Source organism: Mustela lutreola, chromosome 8 (assembly GCF_030435805.1).
Source record: "Mustela lutreola isolate mMusLut2 chromosome 8, mMusLut2.pri, whole genome shotgun sequence".
In the NCBI taxonomy this organism is placed as follows: domain Eukaryota; kingdom Metazoa; phylum Chordata; class Mammalia; order Carnivora; family Mustelidae; genus Mustela; species Mustela lutreola.
Window position 1 is genome coordinate 71,716,662 of NC_081297.1, and position 18,553 is coordinate 71,735,214.

Below are 18,553 nucleotides of genomic sequence, written 5' to 3' on the forward strand. Positions count from 1 at the left end.
AGTGTTCCACTTAATTCTGAGCATTTCCACTTAGAGATGATCAGTTATTTTACCTTTTTGCTCATTTCTGTTTTCTAATTTCTTTACAGTAAGAATGATAGGTACTGTGTAAATGAGCACTTACTACATGCAAGGGCTTATGTGCATTCTCTTTTAATGTTCACAATAATAAGCAAAATGAGTTCAGTTCTAAGACCCTTTATAGCATCAGCTTACTTAATGCTTACCACAATTCAATGGGGATTTTTATGACCCCCATTTTCGAAGGAGGGAACTGAGGCAGACATTCCGTGACTTGCCTGCTGGTCACTCATGGGAAGTGGGAGAACCAGGCTTGAACCCAGGTGGTCCAGCTGTCCAACCCACTCCCTTAAAAGCTGAGCTGTGGCACATTTTGCTCCGTCATGTCCGGATTGCCTGCTACTGCCTGTATTTTATTGGGGCTGAAAGAGGTTTAACTAACTGGCCCGTGATGACAGAGCTGGGGAGGTACTCAGATCCCCATGGTTCTAGAGCACAGATACCTTGCAATAATGTATTACAATGGATTTGTTTGGGGAAAGAAAGAAGAAAGAAATTGGGGGAGGCCGACAAGCACTCATCTTCTGACACCACTTCCCTGTTTGCCATAAAATTGTTGTGTTTCCTCGGCTTTACAATGGGGTGTTTACAGACGTTCCTGTTAGAGAACTGTGGCTGCCACTGCTGGCCACTGCTCTTCTAATATCCTCCACTCCTTTTCCAGAGAGGAGAAAGGATGCCTCCTTCCCGGGACTGATGCCTCTGTTGCTGGTGGTCCCTCGGGAATCTTCGTGATTTCTGTGACTTTCCCGCTAGTCCCTACAACGGGGTTGGCCATACTGTAACTCACATTTGTGGGGGTAAGGGAGATCTCAGCTGGTATCTCTCATCCTGTGCTCGCTTCGGCAGCACATATACTAAAATTGGTATCTCTCATCCTTCACAAAACAACTCTTTCTCACCCACATGCCATTCTGTAGGTTAAGGACCCTTGTAAGAACCAGTTAAACGTTACGGAACCCGAGTGGGGAGTTTTCAGTGGGCTGGGGTGGCGTGGATCGGCTACTTCTTACCAACTGGTTTTAAAAAATTCAAAATCTTGCGTTGCATTGGCTAAAAACCGCATGGTCTCTGCCTGTGAAATTCTCTGAGCCCTAGCACTGGACCCGTCCCAACGCAGACAGTCGACTGGCCTCTTTTCCGAAGGGAGGATGTCCAAATAAACATCTCCTCCCCCCTTGGGCCACACACGGAGAGAAAAAAGGGACAGGAGCTGTTGGCCCTAATGCATGTGTTTCTCTTCGCTCTGCCCTCCTCCATCTTTATTTATTTGCCACCAGACAGAGGTGGCGCCCTTATTCCTCACAGGTGGATCAATATTTACAGCCACTGAGGGGCGACGTTGGTTCCCCCTTCCGTTTGGTAGGCTGCTGTGTAACAAAAGCTGCCTGTGTATCTGGGGCTCTTCCCAGCTGCTAGCAGAGCTGTCGTTAGAATTACCCGAACTGAGCGATGGCCGGTTCAAAGGAATTCTGTTTGGAGCACCCACAGCCGTCTTCCTGTTTGCTGGGAAAGGAAAATAACCCGGAGACATGCAGGTAGGAGACCCAGAAGGCGGATATGTGGTTTATGGTAGACGTTTATTTCCCCCATCTTTATATTTTTCTCATGATCGCCTCAACGTTCTGATGTGTGATCACCACCGTCTATACGATTATAGTTATTTAGCCTCTGGAAGTTGAAAATTGAAGGTTGCATAGGTGCATATTAACAAGGGTGGTGCTGATAAATAAGAAATTGGGGCAGCTGATCACAACAGCGTTTTTAAATTAATGAATGCGATTGGCTTTAATTATAAAAAAAAAATACATATGTCTAGCAGGCTTCCTCAATAAGCCTCTTTTTATGCTGACTGTGGCACATTTTTCCTCAAATAATTGCAGAGCTCAGCTTTATCATTAAGCAGATGGTTTCTATTAATTCCCAAGGAAAGTAAATGATTGCAATTTACCAAATACTCAAAACTTGAAGATTCTGGAGTTCAGTCCTACGACTTCAGGCATGACTCTGTGGGCCATCCTTTTTTTCAAGGGATGCAGAGGCGAGGAGCTTTTCTGACAATTTCATAATATCTCCCATTTTAAATAAGGGCTTTGAAAGTCATTTTGAACATCCTCAAAGCTGAATTAGAGCTAAATCCCTGTTGCCTGGCTGGTTCTAAATTTCTGTAGTGTTTTTGGTCTCTGTTTTCATTGTTTTGTTAGTGGAGAAGGGGTTGAAAATGTAGATAAATTTGAATGCCAGCTGAGAAGAGTTAAAAAAAAAAAAAAACTCTGAAAATGCAGGCAGTGCCACAGAGGTTATTTCTTTTAATCAAATGCTACGTTGATGCTTTGCCCTATTGGACAACACGTGTGAGATCATTTCACTGGCAGTTTCAAAGAGAAGATAGCCTGGTGGAGAATAACTCCGTGCAAGTCCGCCCCATTAAAAAAACTAATGTTTGCAGGGGAATTCTTCAGACTTGTTGATTTTAACAATACTATTGATTCCTCTCTTCATTTTAAAGTTGAGTAATTTGCTCACCAAATTCTGGCTTGGGTGGGTTACCGTGTACGGGGGCCTAGAGCTAGAAGGAGAAAGGATCGTGTTCCTGATTCCAAGGGCTCAAGAAGCGGGTAAACCAAGGCAGTTCTGTGAGCTATGCAGACCCAGGACCTGGGCGGGTGTCAAGGAAGAATCAGGACTGAAATAGCACTACAGCTGAGATTACAAGGATGACTAGAAGCTTCCAGGTTGTAGGCACGGTGGTGAGGGAAGAGTGTGTCAGAGGTGCCCCAAGGTAGGGTAGGCACAGGGACCTCTCAGGTAATTAGATGATGCCAGAATGCAAATTTTAAGGGCAGAGTGTTGGAAGCTCAGGTCAGACTGGTTGGCTAAGGTCGGCTAATGACGCCCTTTCTGTCTTGCTAAGAGGAGTTAAGATTTTAATCCTAGAGGTAATACTCTTTGAGGCAGCATCCAGAGAAAAGGTAGATTAGAGAAGGTGGGACAAGACTGGGGAGATGAGTAAGTAGTTTGTTGCTAAACTGAGGGAAGAGAAAGCAAGGAGTCTGTGGTGACTTTTTTAGGTTTCTGGTTTGGATAGCTGTTGGAGGAGGCATGCGCCCTCTGTGAGAAAGGGACTGCGGGAGGAGAAAGCAGAGGGTGCCTTTGAGTCACTGAGAGTGGACGGTCATTTTGCAGGGGGAGGGGTGGAGGGTGAGGGGGGTACACATGGTCCCAGAGCATAAAGGAGACCTGTGGCTTTGAACCATGGTAGGCCCTGACCTGAGAGCTCTAAGCCTGGCTCATGGAGGCTTACCAGCCACGGATATTTTACCTCTGGGCTTTTTAACGGTTCTGTACTCACACAAACCCCTTCTGTGTGGATTCTGCAATAGTGTGTGTGGCGTATGCTCTTACCCCCACCGAACTTCAGTAGTACCCTTGGTGCTGCCCCACGTGCCTGGGAACGCCCAGAAGTCGGGGCCGCTGGGGTGAGCCCAAGCCCTTCATTGATGGCACTCCTCGAATTTCTAACCAAGCTTCCTATTGGGGGGAGGCAGCCCTTATCTAGAGAGCTCAAGCTCTCTCCCTTCTTCTTTCTTTGTTTATTTAAGATTTTTTATTTGTTTGTCAGAGAGAGAGAGAGCACGGAGCAGGGGGAGTGGGAGGCAGAGGGGAAAGCAGGCTCCCTGCTGAACAAGGAGCTCAACGCAGGACTCCATCCCAGAACCCTGGGATCATGACCTGAGCCGAAGGCAGAGATACCCAACCGACTACGTCAGCCAGGCGTCCCTCTCTCCCGTCTTACACACCAGATCTCAGAACCGTCTGAGATGCAGGTGTGCAGCCTTATCATTAGTTTACACCGGAGCTGGCGCTGGGACAGGACAACACGTTCTGTCTGAAATAACGACCTGGGCCTCCCTCACCTCCTCTGCAAATACCGCCTCTCTACCCTGCCCACCCCGTTGCTTTTGGGCCACCGGCCCGGAAAGCGGGTGTGCTGGCTCCGTGGAAGTCAATCTTTTACACCCCTTATTTGCCACTTAGCTTATACGGCTTACGCAGGAAGTCGTTCTGGTGCGTGCGGACACCTTACACTTTTTCTGGATTGAACTCTCCTTATGGATTAGCCGATACTATCCTCTTTGCTTCCCCTACTCTGTCTTTTATGGTATGATAATGTGCTTAAGAAGCACGTAATAAATATTTCTGTGTGAAGATATGAGGGGGTCTTAAAGATATAGGATACATTTTTTTCTACTACATAGACTGCGAGTGTTTAACATTGATTTTCCTCTCTTACAAATTGAAATGTTCAGTTATAAACATAGCTGCCTTTAGTAGACACCTAGTGTTACTAATCGGAGAACCATGGAAGTAGGTTTATCCAATGTCCAGCTTTTCATCTGAATTGGCCTAATCATAACAGCTAATGTTACTCGAGCATCCCGTATGTTAGCTTTAAAATAACATACATGTTATTTTATTAAAGACAAACAAGTCTTTAAAAATAACATGATGAGTTGGGTGCATTTTTTTTCCTCCATTTTACAGTTGGGGAACATGGGCCTCAGAGAAGGTAAGGAAGCTGCCCACAAACACACAGCTATGAAGAGGCAAAACAGGGACGTGTGTCCAGCTGGGGGTCCACTCCAACTTCAAAGCCTGGGGTTGTATCCACTGAAGAGTGCTCAGGCTCTTGTGTGTCCATTGCATTCCATAATCTGCCCAGGAACCCTCTGGAAACCTATTGCTAGCTTATGTACAGATGATTACATCTGTCTGGCTACCAAGCCCTTGCTCTGTCAACTGTATACCATTTCCTCTTACTAGCACTTGCTAGGAAAATGCCTCTGGTGCAGGTTTGAGGTAGCTCCTAAGAACCTTCCCATTCTAAGATTCTCTGTAATAAAAGCTAGATAGATCCGGGAAATACCATGACAGGGAATGAAATTATTCCAGCTACGGAAAGTAACCTGCTCTAGATTGCTTTTGTTAGTGAGACTGCATGAATCCTTGGAACCTGCAGCTGATTATAAGGAACAAAGTCAAACATGTAGGTTTTATTTTGTCAGGCTACTATAATCAAAATGGCTCATTTGAATTCCTTTCTTTTCCCTTCTTGCAAAAGTGTTGAAATGCAATGAAAGTGAGGGGCCTGAAGACTAAGCAACCAAACAAAGAAATAGAGTTCGTAGACTATTTATCAAGCAACATCATTTAGCCAGTAAATTTAAGAGTTTTATTGCCTTGCTAGAAAACTCAATGCTCACTGCAGTTGGCTTCAGAAATTCTAGAGTACTAAGTGGAAGATTCACTGCTTGAAAGGGTTCCAAGTGAAGAAGAATATTTTTCTCAAATATTCCCGAAAGCTGGCTAGTACAGGGTCTGCAGCAAGTCAGGTGAAAAGTTCCTTCCATGGTATGAATCTGTTTTTATTTAACTTGTATTAGTGTCCACTACTCCCATTTTGCCTCTGTGTAACATAGTTTTGTCTGTGATTGATTACCAGTCCATTTCAAATTTATGTATACTGTGATTTAATTAACCTTACCCTTAAGCAATGTATTTTGAGACATATTAATGAGGTGGGAGTCTTTTCAGAGTTTTCATAATTTTATACGTCCTTTTTTTTTTGTCTTGACATCAAACTTTGAAGTTCTACAAGGGAAAAGGCTGAGTTCTGAGCCTGTAGGACTCCAAGGAAGATCTCCCATATATTTTTAACCTGTTTACTCCTTAATGTTTAGAAAAGATTACTTTCTTAAACCTAAATTTCTCTTTTCTCTACTGCTGAATAAGAATTTACTTGGGGCGCCTGGGTGGCTCAGTGGTTTAAGCCTCTGCCTTCGGCTCGGGGCATGATCTCAGGGTCCTGGAATCGAGCCCCACATCGGGCTCTCTGCTCAGCGGGGAGCCTGCTTCTCCCTCTCTCTCTGCCTGCTTCTCTGCCTACTTGTGATCTCTCTCTGTCTATCAAATAAATAAATAAATAAATCTTTAAAAAAAAAAAAAAAAAGAATTTACTTGAGGGGCGCCTGTGTGGCTCAGTGGGTTAAAGCCTCTGTCTTTGGCTCAGGTCATGGTCCCGGGGTCCTGGGATCGAGCTCTGAATCAGGCTCTCAGCTCAGCAGGGAGCCTGCCTCCCTCTCTCTCTCTGCCTGCCTCTCTGCCTATTTGTGCTCTGTCTGTCAAATAAATAAATAAAATCTTAAAAAAAAAAAAAAAGAAAAAGAATTTACTTGAAAAATAGTTTTTGGCTATAGAAATGCTTTACAGAGTCATTGAAATTAGTTTCATGATGGTCCTTTAAAAATATTTTAATATGTTGAATTTTAATGTTTTCCAAGAACATAGCAAAACAAGATACAACTAGCCAATTTAATCTATGTGACTTTCAGAGATTATGTATTTCTTCAGCCTTCTGCTCAGGGCATACTTGCTATGAGAAACTGCAGAATGAATCCTGGCTTTGTGCGTTTGGGTCTCCATGTCCTTCATTCAGTGACAATCAACGAATATCTTTAAAACCTCCTAATTGTGCTAGTTGCTGTCAGAATTCAGTGTGTTAGCCCTGGGAATTTATACCTATTTCTCCTCCAAAGCAAGACACAGGAAATACAGCACATCCTCATCTATTGTAACGGGAAGTCAAAATAATGACTAGAAATTTTAAATTATCTAGACATATGGAGGTCAATATCAGAAGGAATAACTATAAGGGTTAAAAGTGATTGACTCCAGGGGCACCTGGGGGGCTCAGCTGGTTAAGTTTCTGCCTTCAGCTCAGGTCATGATCTCCGGGTCCTGGGATCAAGCCCCTTGTGGAGGGCTCCCTGCTCAGCGGGGAGCTTGCTTTTCCCTCTCCACCCCCCCCACCTCCTTCCCTCCATGTTCTCTCTCTCACTCTTGCACTCTCTCTCTCTCTCTCAAATAAATAAAATAAAATACTTAAAAGAAAAAGTGTTAATTCTGGTAACCAGACTACTACTGTTTGTGTTGTAAGCCTTTTTTTTTTTTAAAGATTTTATTTGTTTGTTTGACAGAGCGATCACAAGTAGGCAGAGAGGCAGGCAGAGAGAGGAGAGGGGGGGAAGCAGGCTCCCCGCCAAGCAGAGAGCCTAATGTGGGACTCGATCTCAAGACCCTGAAATCATGACCTGAGCCGAAGGTAGAGGTTTAACCCACTGAGCCACCCAGGCGCCCTTGTTGTAAGCCTTTTACTGCTGTTTTAGTCTTAAAAACAATTGCATATATATTACTTTAAACAAAAAAAAGTTAACACATAACTTATCTTACCAGATGGTTAGCATTGTTCTTAGAGTTCTGGGTAGAGATTGAATCCCATCCTTATCCTGATGCAATCTCCTGTCCAGCAAAGGGTCTACCATCTTACTTGGAAAGTAGAGTAATTCCAACTTTACCTGGAGTTAGGCCCATGAACGTAACATTGGGGGACAAAAGTGGGGAGATTTTTGCCTCACTGGATTCACAGCCCAAATAATGAATGTTGCAGAAGGATTGTGGTTGGTAGACTGCAAATACGACATAAAGAATAACAATGACAATAGGAAAGATTGTTGAGGAATAGGATATTAACACAATACCAAAAAATTACATCTACTAACCATTAGTAAAGGGAAAAAAATTCCCTTGGAATAGAGACATCTGGTGCTCACCAATTTAATCAAGTGATTTCTCCTAAATTCAGTGGTAATGGGACAGTCTGATATGTCCTTTGTTGTGAAGGAATATGAAGTATATAACATCACCCATGACATCTTTTTTCCAAGAATGTTTAACCTAATGTAATCAGCAGGAGATAGAAGGCCTCACAGAATATGGTAACAGACAGTATAAGGAAACAACCAAATGTAGAATATGGGCCCTTCTATGAGACAACTGTTCTGACTCTTCAAAAGTCATTGTCGAGGGGAGGAGTCAAGATGGCGGAGAAGTAGCAAGCTGAGACTGCTTCAGCTAGCCGGAGATCAGCTAGATAGCTTATCTAAAGATTGCAAACACCTGAAAATCCATCGGCAGATCGAAGAGAAGAAGAACAGCAATTCTGGAAACAGAAAAACAACCACTTTCTGAAAGGTAGGACCGGCGGAGAAGTGAATCCAAAGCGACGGGAAGATAGACCCCGGGGGGAGGGGCCGGCTCCCGGCAAGCGGCGGAGCAACCGCGCACAAAATCAGGACTTTTAAAAGTCTGTTCCGCGGAGGGACATCGCTCCAGAGGCTAAACCGGAGCGAAGCCCACGCGGGGTCAGCGTGGCCTCAGGTCCCGCAGGGTCACAGAAGGATCGGGGGTGTCTGAGTGTCGCAGAGCTTGCGGGTATTGGAACGGGAAAGCCGGCTACAGAGACAGAGCCGACAGTAAGCTCGCAGCTCCGTGTTACCTTGAACCGGTCGCAGGCTCGGTGAGCTCGGAGCGCGGCCGGAGGTCAGGCAGACGGGAGTAACTGGGCGCTGTTCTCTGAGGGCGCACTGAGGAGTGGGGCCCTGGGCTCTCGGCTCCTCCGGGCCGGAGACCAGGAGGCCGCCATTTGTATTCCCGTCCTCTGGAACTCTACGGAAAGCGCTCAGGGAACAAAAGCTCCTGAAAGCAAACCCGAGCTGATTACTCACCCCGGCCCCGGGTAAGGGCGGTGTAATTCCGCCTGGGGCAAAGACACTTGAAAATCACTACAACAGGCCCCTCCCCCAGAAGATCAACAAGAAATCCAGCCGAGACCAAGCTCACCTACCAAGGAGTGCGGTTTCAATACCAAGGAGAGCAGCAGAATTCCAGAGGAGGAGAAAGCCAAGCACGGAACTCATGGCTTTTTTCCTGTGATTTTTTTTAGTCTTGCAGTTAATTTAATTTTTTCTTTTTCATTTTTTTTTTTTTTTTTTCTCGCCTTCGGGTAAAACTTTTTTTTTTTTTTAACTGTTACCTTTTTCTTTTTTAACGATTTTTTACTAGTTTATCTAATATATATATATATTTTTTTACATTTTTCTTAGGTGTTTTCTTTTTTAAAAAAAAAAATTCTTTTCTTTTTTTTTTTTTTCTTTTTTCTTTCTTCCTTTTTGAACCTCTTTTTATCCCCTTTCTCCCCACTCACGATTTTGGATCTCTTCTAATTTGGCTAAAGCATATTTTCCTGGGGTTGTTGCCACCCTTTTAGTATTTTACTTGCCCCTTCATTTACTCTTATCTGGACAAAATGACAAGACGTAAAAATTCACCACAAAAAAAAGAACAAGAGGCAGTACCGAAGGCTAGGGACCTAATCAATACAGACATCGGTAATATGTCAGATCTAGAGTTCAGAATGACAATTCTCAAGGTTCTAGCCGGGCTCGAAAAAGGCATGGAAGATATTAGAGAAACCCTCTCGAGAGATATAAAAGCCCTTTCTGGAGAAATAAAAGAACTAAAATCTAACCAAGTTGAAATCAAAAAAGCTATTAATGAGGTGCAATCAAAAATGGAGGCTCTCACTGCTAGGATAAATGAGGCAGAAGAAAGAATTAGTGATATAGAAGACCAAATGACAGAGAATAAAGAAGCTGATCAAAAGAGGGACAAACAGCTACTGGACCACGAGGGGAGAATTCGAGAAATAAGTGACACCATAAGACGAAACAACATTAGAATAATTGGGATTCCAGAAGAAGAAGAAAGTGAGAGGGGAGCAGAAGGTATACTGGAGAGAATTATTGGGGAGAATTTCCCCAATATGGCAAAGGGAACAAGCATCAAAATTCAGGAGGTTCAGAGAATGCCCCTCAAAATAAATAAGAATAGGCCCACACCCCGTCACATAATAGTAAAATTTACAAGTCTCAATGACAAAGAGAAAATCCTGAAAGCAGCCCGGGAAAAGAAGTCTGTAACATACAATGGTAAAAATATTAGATTGGCAGCTGACTTATCCACAGAGACCTGGCAGGCCAGAAAGAGCTGGCATGATATTTTCAGAGCACTAAACGAGAAAAACATGCAGCCAAGAATACTATATCCAGCTAGGCTATCATTGAAAATAGAAGGAGAGATTAAAAGCTTCCAGGACAAACAACAACTGAAAGAATTTGCAAATACCAAACCAGCTCTACAGGAAATATTGAAAGGGGTCCTCTAAGCAAAGAGAGAGCCTACAAGTGGTAGATCAGAAAGGAACAGAGACCATATACAGTAACAGTCACCTTACAGGCAATACAATGGCACTAAATTCATATCTCTCAATAGTTACCCTGAATGTGAATGGGCTAAATGCCCCTGTCAAAAGACACAGGGTATCAGAATGGATAAAAAAACAAAACCCATCTATATGTTGCCTCCAAGAAACACATTTTAAGCCCGAAGACACCTCCAGATTTAAAGTGAGGGGGTGGAAAAGAATTTACCATGCTAATGGACATCAGAAGAAAGCAGGAGTGGCAATCCTTATATCAGATCAATTAGATTTTAAGCCAAAGACTGTAATAAGAGATGAGGAAGGACACTATATCATACTCAAAGGGTCTGTCCAACAAGAAGATTTAACAATTTTAAATATCTATGCCCCCAACGTGGGAGCAGCCAACTATATAAACCAATTAATAACAAAATCAAAGAAACACATAAACAACAATACAATAATAGTAGGGGACTTTAATATTCCCCTCACTGAAATGGACAGGTCATCCAAGCAAAAGATCAGCAAGGAAATAAAGGCCTTAAATGACACACTGGACCAGATGGACATCACAGATATATTCAGAATATTTCATCCCAAAGCAACAGAATACACATTCTTCTCTAGTGCACATGGTACATTCTCCAGAATAGATCACATCCTCGGTCCTAAATCAGGACTCAACCGGTATCAAAAGATTGGGATCATTCCCTGCATATTTTCAGACCACAATGCTCTAAAGCTAGAACTCAACCACAAAAGGAAGTTTGGAAAGAACCCAAATACATGGAGACTAAACAGTATCCTTCTAAAGAATGAATGGGTCAACCGGGAAATTAAAGAAGAATTGAAAAAAATCATGGAAACAAATGATAATGAAAATACAACGGTTCAAAATCTGTGGGACACAACAAAGGCAGTCCTGAGAGGAAAATATATAGCGGTACAAGCCTTTCTCAAGAAACAAGAAAGGTCTCAGGTACACAACCTAACCCTACACCTAAAGGAGCTGGAGAAGGAACAAGAAAGAAACCCTAAGCCCAGCAGGAGAAGAGAAATCATAAAGATCAGAGCAGAAATCAATGAAATAGAAACCAAAAAAACAATAGAACAAATCAACGAAACTAGGAGCTGGTTCTTTGAAAGAATTAATAAAATTGATAAACCCCTGGCCCGACTTATCAAAAAGAAAAGAGAAAGGACCCAAATAAATAAAATAATGAATGAAAGAGGAGAGATCACAACTAACACCAAGGAAATACAAACTATTATAAGAACATACTATGAGCAACTCTACGGCAATAAATTTGACAATCTGGAAGAAATGGATGCATTCCTAGAAACATATAAACTACCACAACTGAACCATGAAGAAATAGAAAGCCTGAACAGACCCATAACCAGTAAGGAGATTGAAACAGTCATTAAAAATCTCCAAACAAACAAAAGCCCAGGGCCAGACGGCTTCCCGGGGGAATTCTACCAAACATTTAAAGAAGAACTAATTCCTATTCTCCTGAAACTGTTCCAAAAAATAGAAATGGAAGGAAAACTTCCAAACTCATTTTATGAGGCCAGCATCACCTTGATCCCAAAACCAGACAAGGATCCCACCAAAAAAGAGAGCTATAGACCGATATCCTTGATGAACACAGATGCGAAAATACTCAACAAAATACTAGCCAATCGGATTCAACAGTACATTAAAAAGATTATTCACCACGACCAAGTGGGATTTATTCCAGGGCTGCAAGGTTGGTTCAACATCCGCAAATCAGTCAATGTGATACAACACATCAATAAAAGTAAGAACAAGAACCATATGATACTCTCAATAGATGCTGAAAAAGCATTTGACAAAGTACAACATCCCTTCCTGATCAAAACTCTTCAAAGTGTAGGGATAGAGGGCACATACCTCAATATCATCAAAGCCATCTATGAAAAACCCACCGCAAATATCATTCTCAATGGAGAAAAACTGAAAGCTTTTCCGCTAAGGTCAGGAACACGGCAGGGATGTCCATTATCACCACTGCTATTCAACATCGTACTAGAGGTCCTAGCCTCAGCAATCAGACAACAAAAGGAAATTAAAGGCATCCAAATCGGCAAAGAAGAAGTCAAATTATCACTCTTCGCAGATGATATGATACTATATGTGGAAAACCCAAAAGACTCCACTCCAAAACTGCTAGAACTTATACAGGAATTCAGTAAAGTGTCAGGATATAAAATCAATGCACAGAAATCAGTTGCATTTCTCTACACCAACAGCAAGACAGAAGAAAGAGATATTAAGGAGTCAATCCCATTTACAATTGCATCCAAAACCATAAGATACCTAGGAATAAACCTAACCAAAGAGACACAGAATCTATACTCAGAAAACTATAAAGTACTCATGAAAGAAATTGAGGAAGACACAAAGAAATGGAAAAATGTTCCATGCTCCTGGATTGGAAGAATAAATATTGTGAAAATGTCTATGCTACCTAAAGCAATCTACACATTTAATGCAATTCCTATCAAAGTACCATCCATCTTTTTCAAAGAAATGGAACAAATAATTCTAAAATTTATATGGAACCAGAAAAGACCTCGAATAGCCAAAGGGATATTGAAAAAGAAAGCCAACGTTGGTGGCATCACAATTCCGGACTTCAAGCTCTATTACAAAGCTGTCATCATCAAGACAGCATGGTACTGGCACAAAAACAGACACATAGATCAATGGAACAGAATAGAGAGCCCAGAAATAGACCCTCAACTCTATGGTCAACTAATCTTCGACAAAGCAGGAAAGAATGTCCAATGGAAAAAAGACAGCCTTTTCAATAAATGGTGCTGGGAAAATTGGACAGCCACATGCAGAAAAATGAAATTGGACCATTTCCTTACACCACACACAAAAATAGACTCAAAATGGATGAAGGACCTCAATGTACGAAAGGAATCCATCAAAATCCTTGAGGAGAACACGGGCAGCAACCTCTTCGACCTCTGCCGCAGCAACATCTTCCTAGGAACAACGCAAAAGGCAAGGGAAGCAAGGGAAAAAATGAACTACTGGGATTTCATCAAGATCAAAAGCTTTTGCACAGCAAAGGAAACAGTTAACAAAATCAAAAGACAACTGACAGAATGGGAGAAGATATTTGCAAACGACATATCAGATAAAGGACTAGTGTCCAGAATCTATAAAGAACTTAGCAAACTCAACACCCAAAGAACAAATAATCCAATCAAGAAATGGGCAGAAGACATGAACAGACATTTCTGCAAAGAAGACATCCAGATGGCCAACAGACACATGAAAAAGTGCTCCATATCACTTGGCATCAGGGAAATACAAATCAAAACCACAATGAGATATCACCTCACACCAGTCAGAATGGCTAAAATCAACAAGTCAGGAAATGACAGATGCTGGCGAGGATGCGGAGAAAGGGGAACCCTCCTACACTGTTGGTGGGAATGCAAGCTGGTGCAGCCACTCTGGAAAACAGCATGGAGGTTCCTCAAAATGTTGAAAATAGAACTGCCCTATGACCCAGCAATTGCACTATTGGGTATTTACCCTAAAGATACAAATGTAGTGATCCAAAGGGACACATGCACCCGAATGTTTATAGCAGCAATGTCCACAATAGCCAAACTATGGAAAGAACCTAGATGTCCATCAACAGATGAATGGATCAAGAAGATGTGGTATATATACACAATGGAATACTATGCAGCCATCAAAAGAAATGAAATCTTGCCATTTGCAACAACATGGATGGAACTAGAGCGTATCATGCTTAGCGAAATAAGTCAAGCAGAGAAAGACAACTATCATATGATCTCCCTGATATGAGGAAGTGGTGATGCAACATGGAGGCTTAAGTGGGTAGAAGAATAAATGAAACAAGATGGGATTGGGAGGGAGACAAACCATAAGTGACTCTTAATCTCACAAAACAAACTGAGGGTTGCCGGGGGGAGGGGGTTGGGGAGAAGGGGGTGGGATTATGGACATTGGGGAGGGTATGTGATTTGGTGAGTGCTGTGAAGTGTGTAAACCTGGTGATTCACAGACCTGGGGATAAAAATATATGTATATAAAAAATATATGTTTATAAAAAATAAAAAAAATAATAATAATAATAATAAATTAAAAAAAAAAAAAAAAAAAGTCATTGTCATTTGGCTAAAAACAAAAAACAAAAAACAAAACGGAGCTGCTATTCTATTCTAGACCGAAAAGACTGAAGAGACCTTGTGACCAACCGTTAATGGGTTCCAGCTAGGAGGGGGGAAAGCTGCTAGTGAACCATTTGTAAAACAAATGGAACATTTCAGACAGAGGCTTTGAAAACCCGAGTTTTGTAACCTTACCTGCTTTGATAGTGTCGACAAAAGCAAGAGCCACAAGAGCTCTATCTTGGTGAAATCTAGCCATGTCATAGGTTCTCAGTGCTCCTCTCTCTATGACTTTCCTCACACTCTGCCCATGGAACAACCGGGGCCGTAGCTTCCAGAGTGGCCTCCTAGGAGATTGCTACTGTTCCCTGGACATGCCATCTTCCTCTCAGTGCTTCATTTCCTTGGTAGTGTAAAATAACTACACCAATGATAGGAGACTGATGATAGGAGTTTGACCAGCCTTTGGGACTGTTGCTGAGACCACTGGCTCTTCTCCCCAGTGAGGAAAATGGTTCTTGCTTGACCTCGGTCATTTCTACTCTCAGAAGAAAAGAGAGGTGTTGGCACAATTCTTGTAGAGGCAACAACCAAACTAGATAATTAAAGACAAAAACAATCCTCTTTTTGACCTGAATAAGTAAAAAAATTTCCTCTGTACAATGTAAATTATACATTTAGTTGCCAACTTCTACTTTGTTCTGGGTTGTCCAGACCTTACTTCACCAACTCCATGACTTAGCTATCTTCTAGAAGAGTATGTCTTATGTTGTTGACTATATTTGGATATTAATATGTGTCTTGAAATTGTACTTCAGTGTCTGAATTATTATTTTTTACTTATTTTCCCTGTCCTCCACCCCCTTCCCTCTGGGGACCACCAGCTTTTCTCTGTATTTATGAGTGTGTTTCTGTTTTGTGTTGTTTTATTTTAGATTCCATATGTAAGTGAAATCATCGTATTTGTCTTTCTTTGTCTGACTTATTCTACATAGTTTATACCCTCTAGGTCCATCCATGTTGTCATAAGTGACAATATCTCATTCCTTTTTATGGCTGAGTAATATTCTGTTGTATATATATACCACATCTTCTTTATCCATTCATCTATTGTTGGACACTTGGGTTGCTTCCATTTCTTGACCATCGTAAATAATGCTGCAATAAACATAGGGTGCATATGTTTTCAAATTAGTGTTTTCATTCTCTTTGGGTAAATACTCAGAAGTGGAATTACTGGATCATATGATATTTTCACTTTTCATTTTTTGGAGGACTTTCGTACTGGTTTCCATCAATTTATACAGGATTTCCTTTTCTCCATATCCTTGCCAGTACTTGTTATTTCTTGTCTCTTTGATTCTAGCCATTCTGACAGGTCTAAGGTGATATCTCGTTTTGGTTTTGAATTGTATTTCTCTGATGATTACTGATATTGGACACCTTTTCATGTGTGTCTATTTGCCATCTATATCTCTTCTTTGGAAAAAGGTCTATTTGGATCCTCTGCCCTTTTTAATATCAGATTATTCACTTTTTTAATGTTGAGTTGTATGAGTTCTTTATATGTTTTGTTGTTAATGCCTTACTAAATATATAATTTGCAAATATCTTCTCCCATTCAGTGGGTTCCCTTTTCATTTTGTCTGTTTCCTTTGCCTGAGGAGAGGTATCCAGAAAAATGTTGCTAAGGCCTATGTCCAAAAGATCACCACCTACTTTTTTTTTTTAGTTCTGTGGTTCCAGGTCTTACATTTAGGTTTTTAATCTCTTTCTTGTTAATTCTGTGTATGGTATAAGAAAGTGATCCAGTTTCATTCATTTGCATGGAGGTATCCAACTTTCCCACCACCATTTATTGAACAGACTTTTTTCTCCTGTAGTATATTCTGGCTTCCTTTGTCATAGATTAATTGGCCATATGAGCATGAGTTTATTTCTAGGCTCTCTATCCTGTTCCATTGACGTATATGTCTGTTTTTGTGTCAGTACCGTACTGTTTTTATTACTGTATCTTTGTCCTGTATCTTGAACTCTGGGATTGTGATATCTCCAGCTTTGTTCTTTCTCAAGATTGTTCTGGCAAATCAAATCCATACAAATTTTAGGATTACTCCTAGTTCTGTGAAAAATACTGTTGGTATTTTGATAGGGATTTTGTTAAATCTGTAGATTGTTTGGGATATGTTGACAGATTTAATTCTTCTAGTCCATGAGCATGGAATATCTTTCCATTTGTTTGTTCTTATCAATTTGGATGGCTTTTATTTCTTTTTCTTCTCTGATTGCTGTCGATAGAACTTCTAAAACTATGTTGGATAAAACTGATGAGAGTGGACATCCTTTTCTTATTCCAGATTTTAGAGTAAAAGCTTTTTAATTTTTCATCATTGAGTCTGTGTGTACTTGTCATACATGGCCTTTATTATGTTGGTGTGTTCCCTGTTCCCTCTATACTCACTTTGTTAAGAGTTGTTGAATTATTTTATCTCTGAGATAAAATAATCTAGAGAATGATTCTGAACAAACAGATAATATACTTGTTTTTAAAAAACAAATCCCCAGGGACACCTGGGTGGCTCAGTGGGTTAGGCCACTGCCTTTGGCTCAGATCATGATCTCAGGGTCCTGGGATCGAGCCCCGCATCGGGCTCCTTGCTCAGCAGGGAGCCTGCTTCCCTCTCTCTCTTTCTCTCTGCCTGCCTCTCTGCCTACTTGTGATCTCTGTCTGTCAAATAAATAAATAAAATCTTAAAAATAAATAAATAAATAAATAAATAATAAAAAAATAAAAAACAAATCCCCAAACACCTCTTTCATTTCTTAAATACGTATTTTGTATTTATTAAGGGAAGATTTCTAAGTACAAACACAAACTAAAGGGTCTTAAAGGGGCATAATAGGGGTGAAGGAAAATATTTCATTGCCACTGAGCTCTGATAAATCATTTTTAAATCTAATAGAAATAATTAACATTCATTTAACACTGACTGCTAAGTACTTACTTATTGCAGTAAATATTGTACATAAGGTCAGTATTGCAACCTTAGTCTCATTCCCACTTTATAGATGAAAAAACTGCGTCTTAAAGAGGTAGCTCACTTCCTCAAGCCCACATGGTGAGGGGGCTGAGTGGAGAACCAGTATGCAGGCAGCAACCCCAGCCCCAAGTTCTCATCTATCCGCCTGCCGTCCTCTTTCTGTCAGAGCTGTCTACTCTCCTCCTGAGGGAAAAACAAATACTGTCATTGAGTTACCTTCCCAAAGTGCCAAGAGAGTTTGGGAACCTCAGCACAAACTTGCACTGGCTTAGGTTATGTAGCAAAAATAAAAGTACTGGTTTAACTCTTAAAATATTTCCATCTTATAATTTGTCAAACAAGATCTTAAACAAACACAGGGAGGTTCGTGATGCATACACAGTATAATCCTGATGAACTTGACGAGGTGGAGTGACTTTATGTTGTATTAATCGTGGTTGATTTTCTCCTCACATCGGCTAGAATGCCAACTGGAAGAGATATCAAATATTCTTCTGTAGGACATTGGATTGTAATTAAAGAGCTCTGTTCCACTGCTTCTTTAACTTTCTCTGAAGTCCAAAATCAAAACCAGAACTCTAGCATACTTGACATTTCTTTCAGTCTTGTGCATTAATAAAACTCTTTTTCTTGTTGCTTTGTAAGGAACACATTTAGAAAGGCACAAAGGGCTCTTATTTCCTTGGAAACTGAATGCATAAATATGTGACTTTTAAACACAAAAATGACTGACCTTTTAAACTTAACTACAAGGTTCTTAATTAATAACTGATTACATATAGTGATTACTGAGATTTCTGGAAAAATGGACAATGCTGATAGAAAACTATGGTAAGAATTTACAGAGGTGTTTGCTCATACCGCCACAACTGTCAGCTGTTCCATAAAAAAGGTTGCTAACTATTTTCAGGGTAGGATGTATGGTCTCAGTAACATAAAGGCACACTTAAAATTTCTGATTGCATTGTTTTCTAAGTATTTTAATCATTTTCTAATTTTGAGATAAAGCTTGGCTATTCAATTGTTTGTCATGATAAGAGACTATTTGGTGTCCATTCTGCTATCAAATATACATTATATATTTTTT

General features: G+C 40.9%; 1 protein-coding gene across 2 annotated transcripts in view; it reads left to right on the forward strand.

Moving 5' to 3' along the window:
- Window positions 1–18,553, forward strand: part of PRICKLE1 (prickle planar cell polarity protein 1) — a 119,035-nt gene that overhangs the window by 35,438 nt on the left and 65,044 nt on the right. Inside the window, exon 1 of one of the 2 annotated variants that reach the window (XM_059185615.1) lies at window positions 1,595–1,619. The exons of the other annotated variant lie outside the window; for it this stretch is intronic. The gene's annotated coding sequence lies outside the window, so the exon portion shown is untranslated. Of the gene's footprint in view, window positions 1–1,594; window positions 1,620–18,553 lie in introns of those variants that run through there. 2 annotated transcript variants of the gene reach the window in all.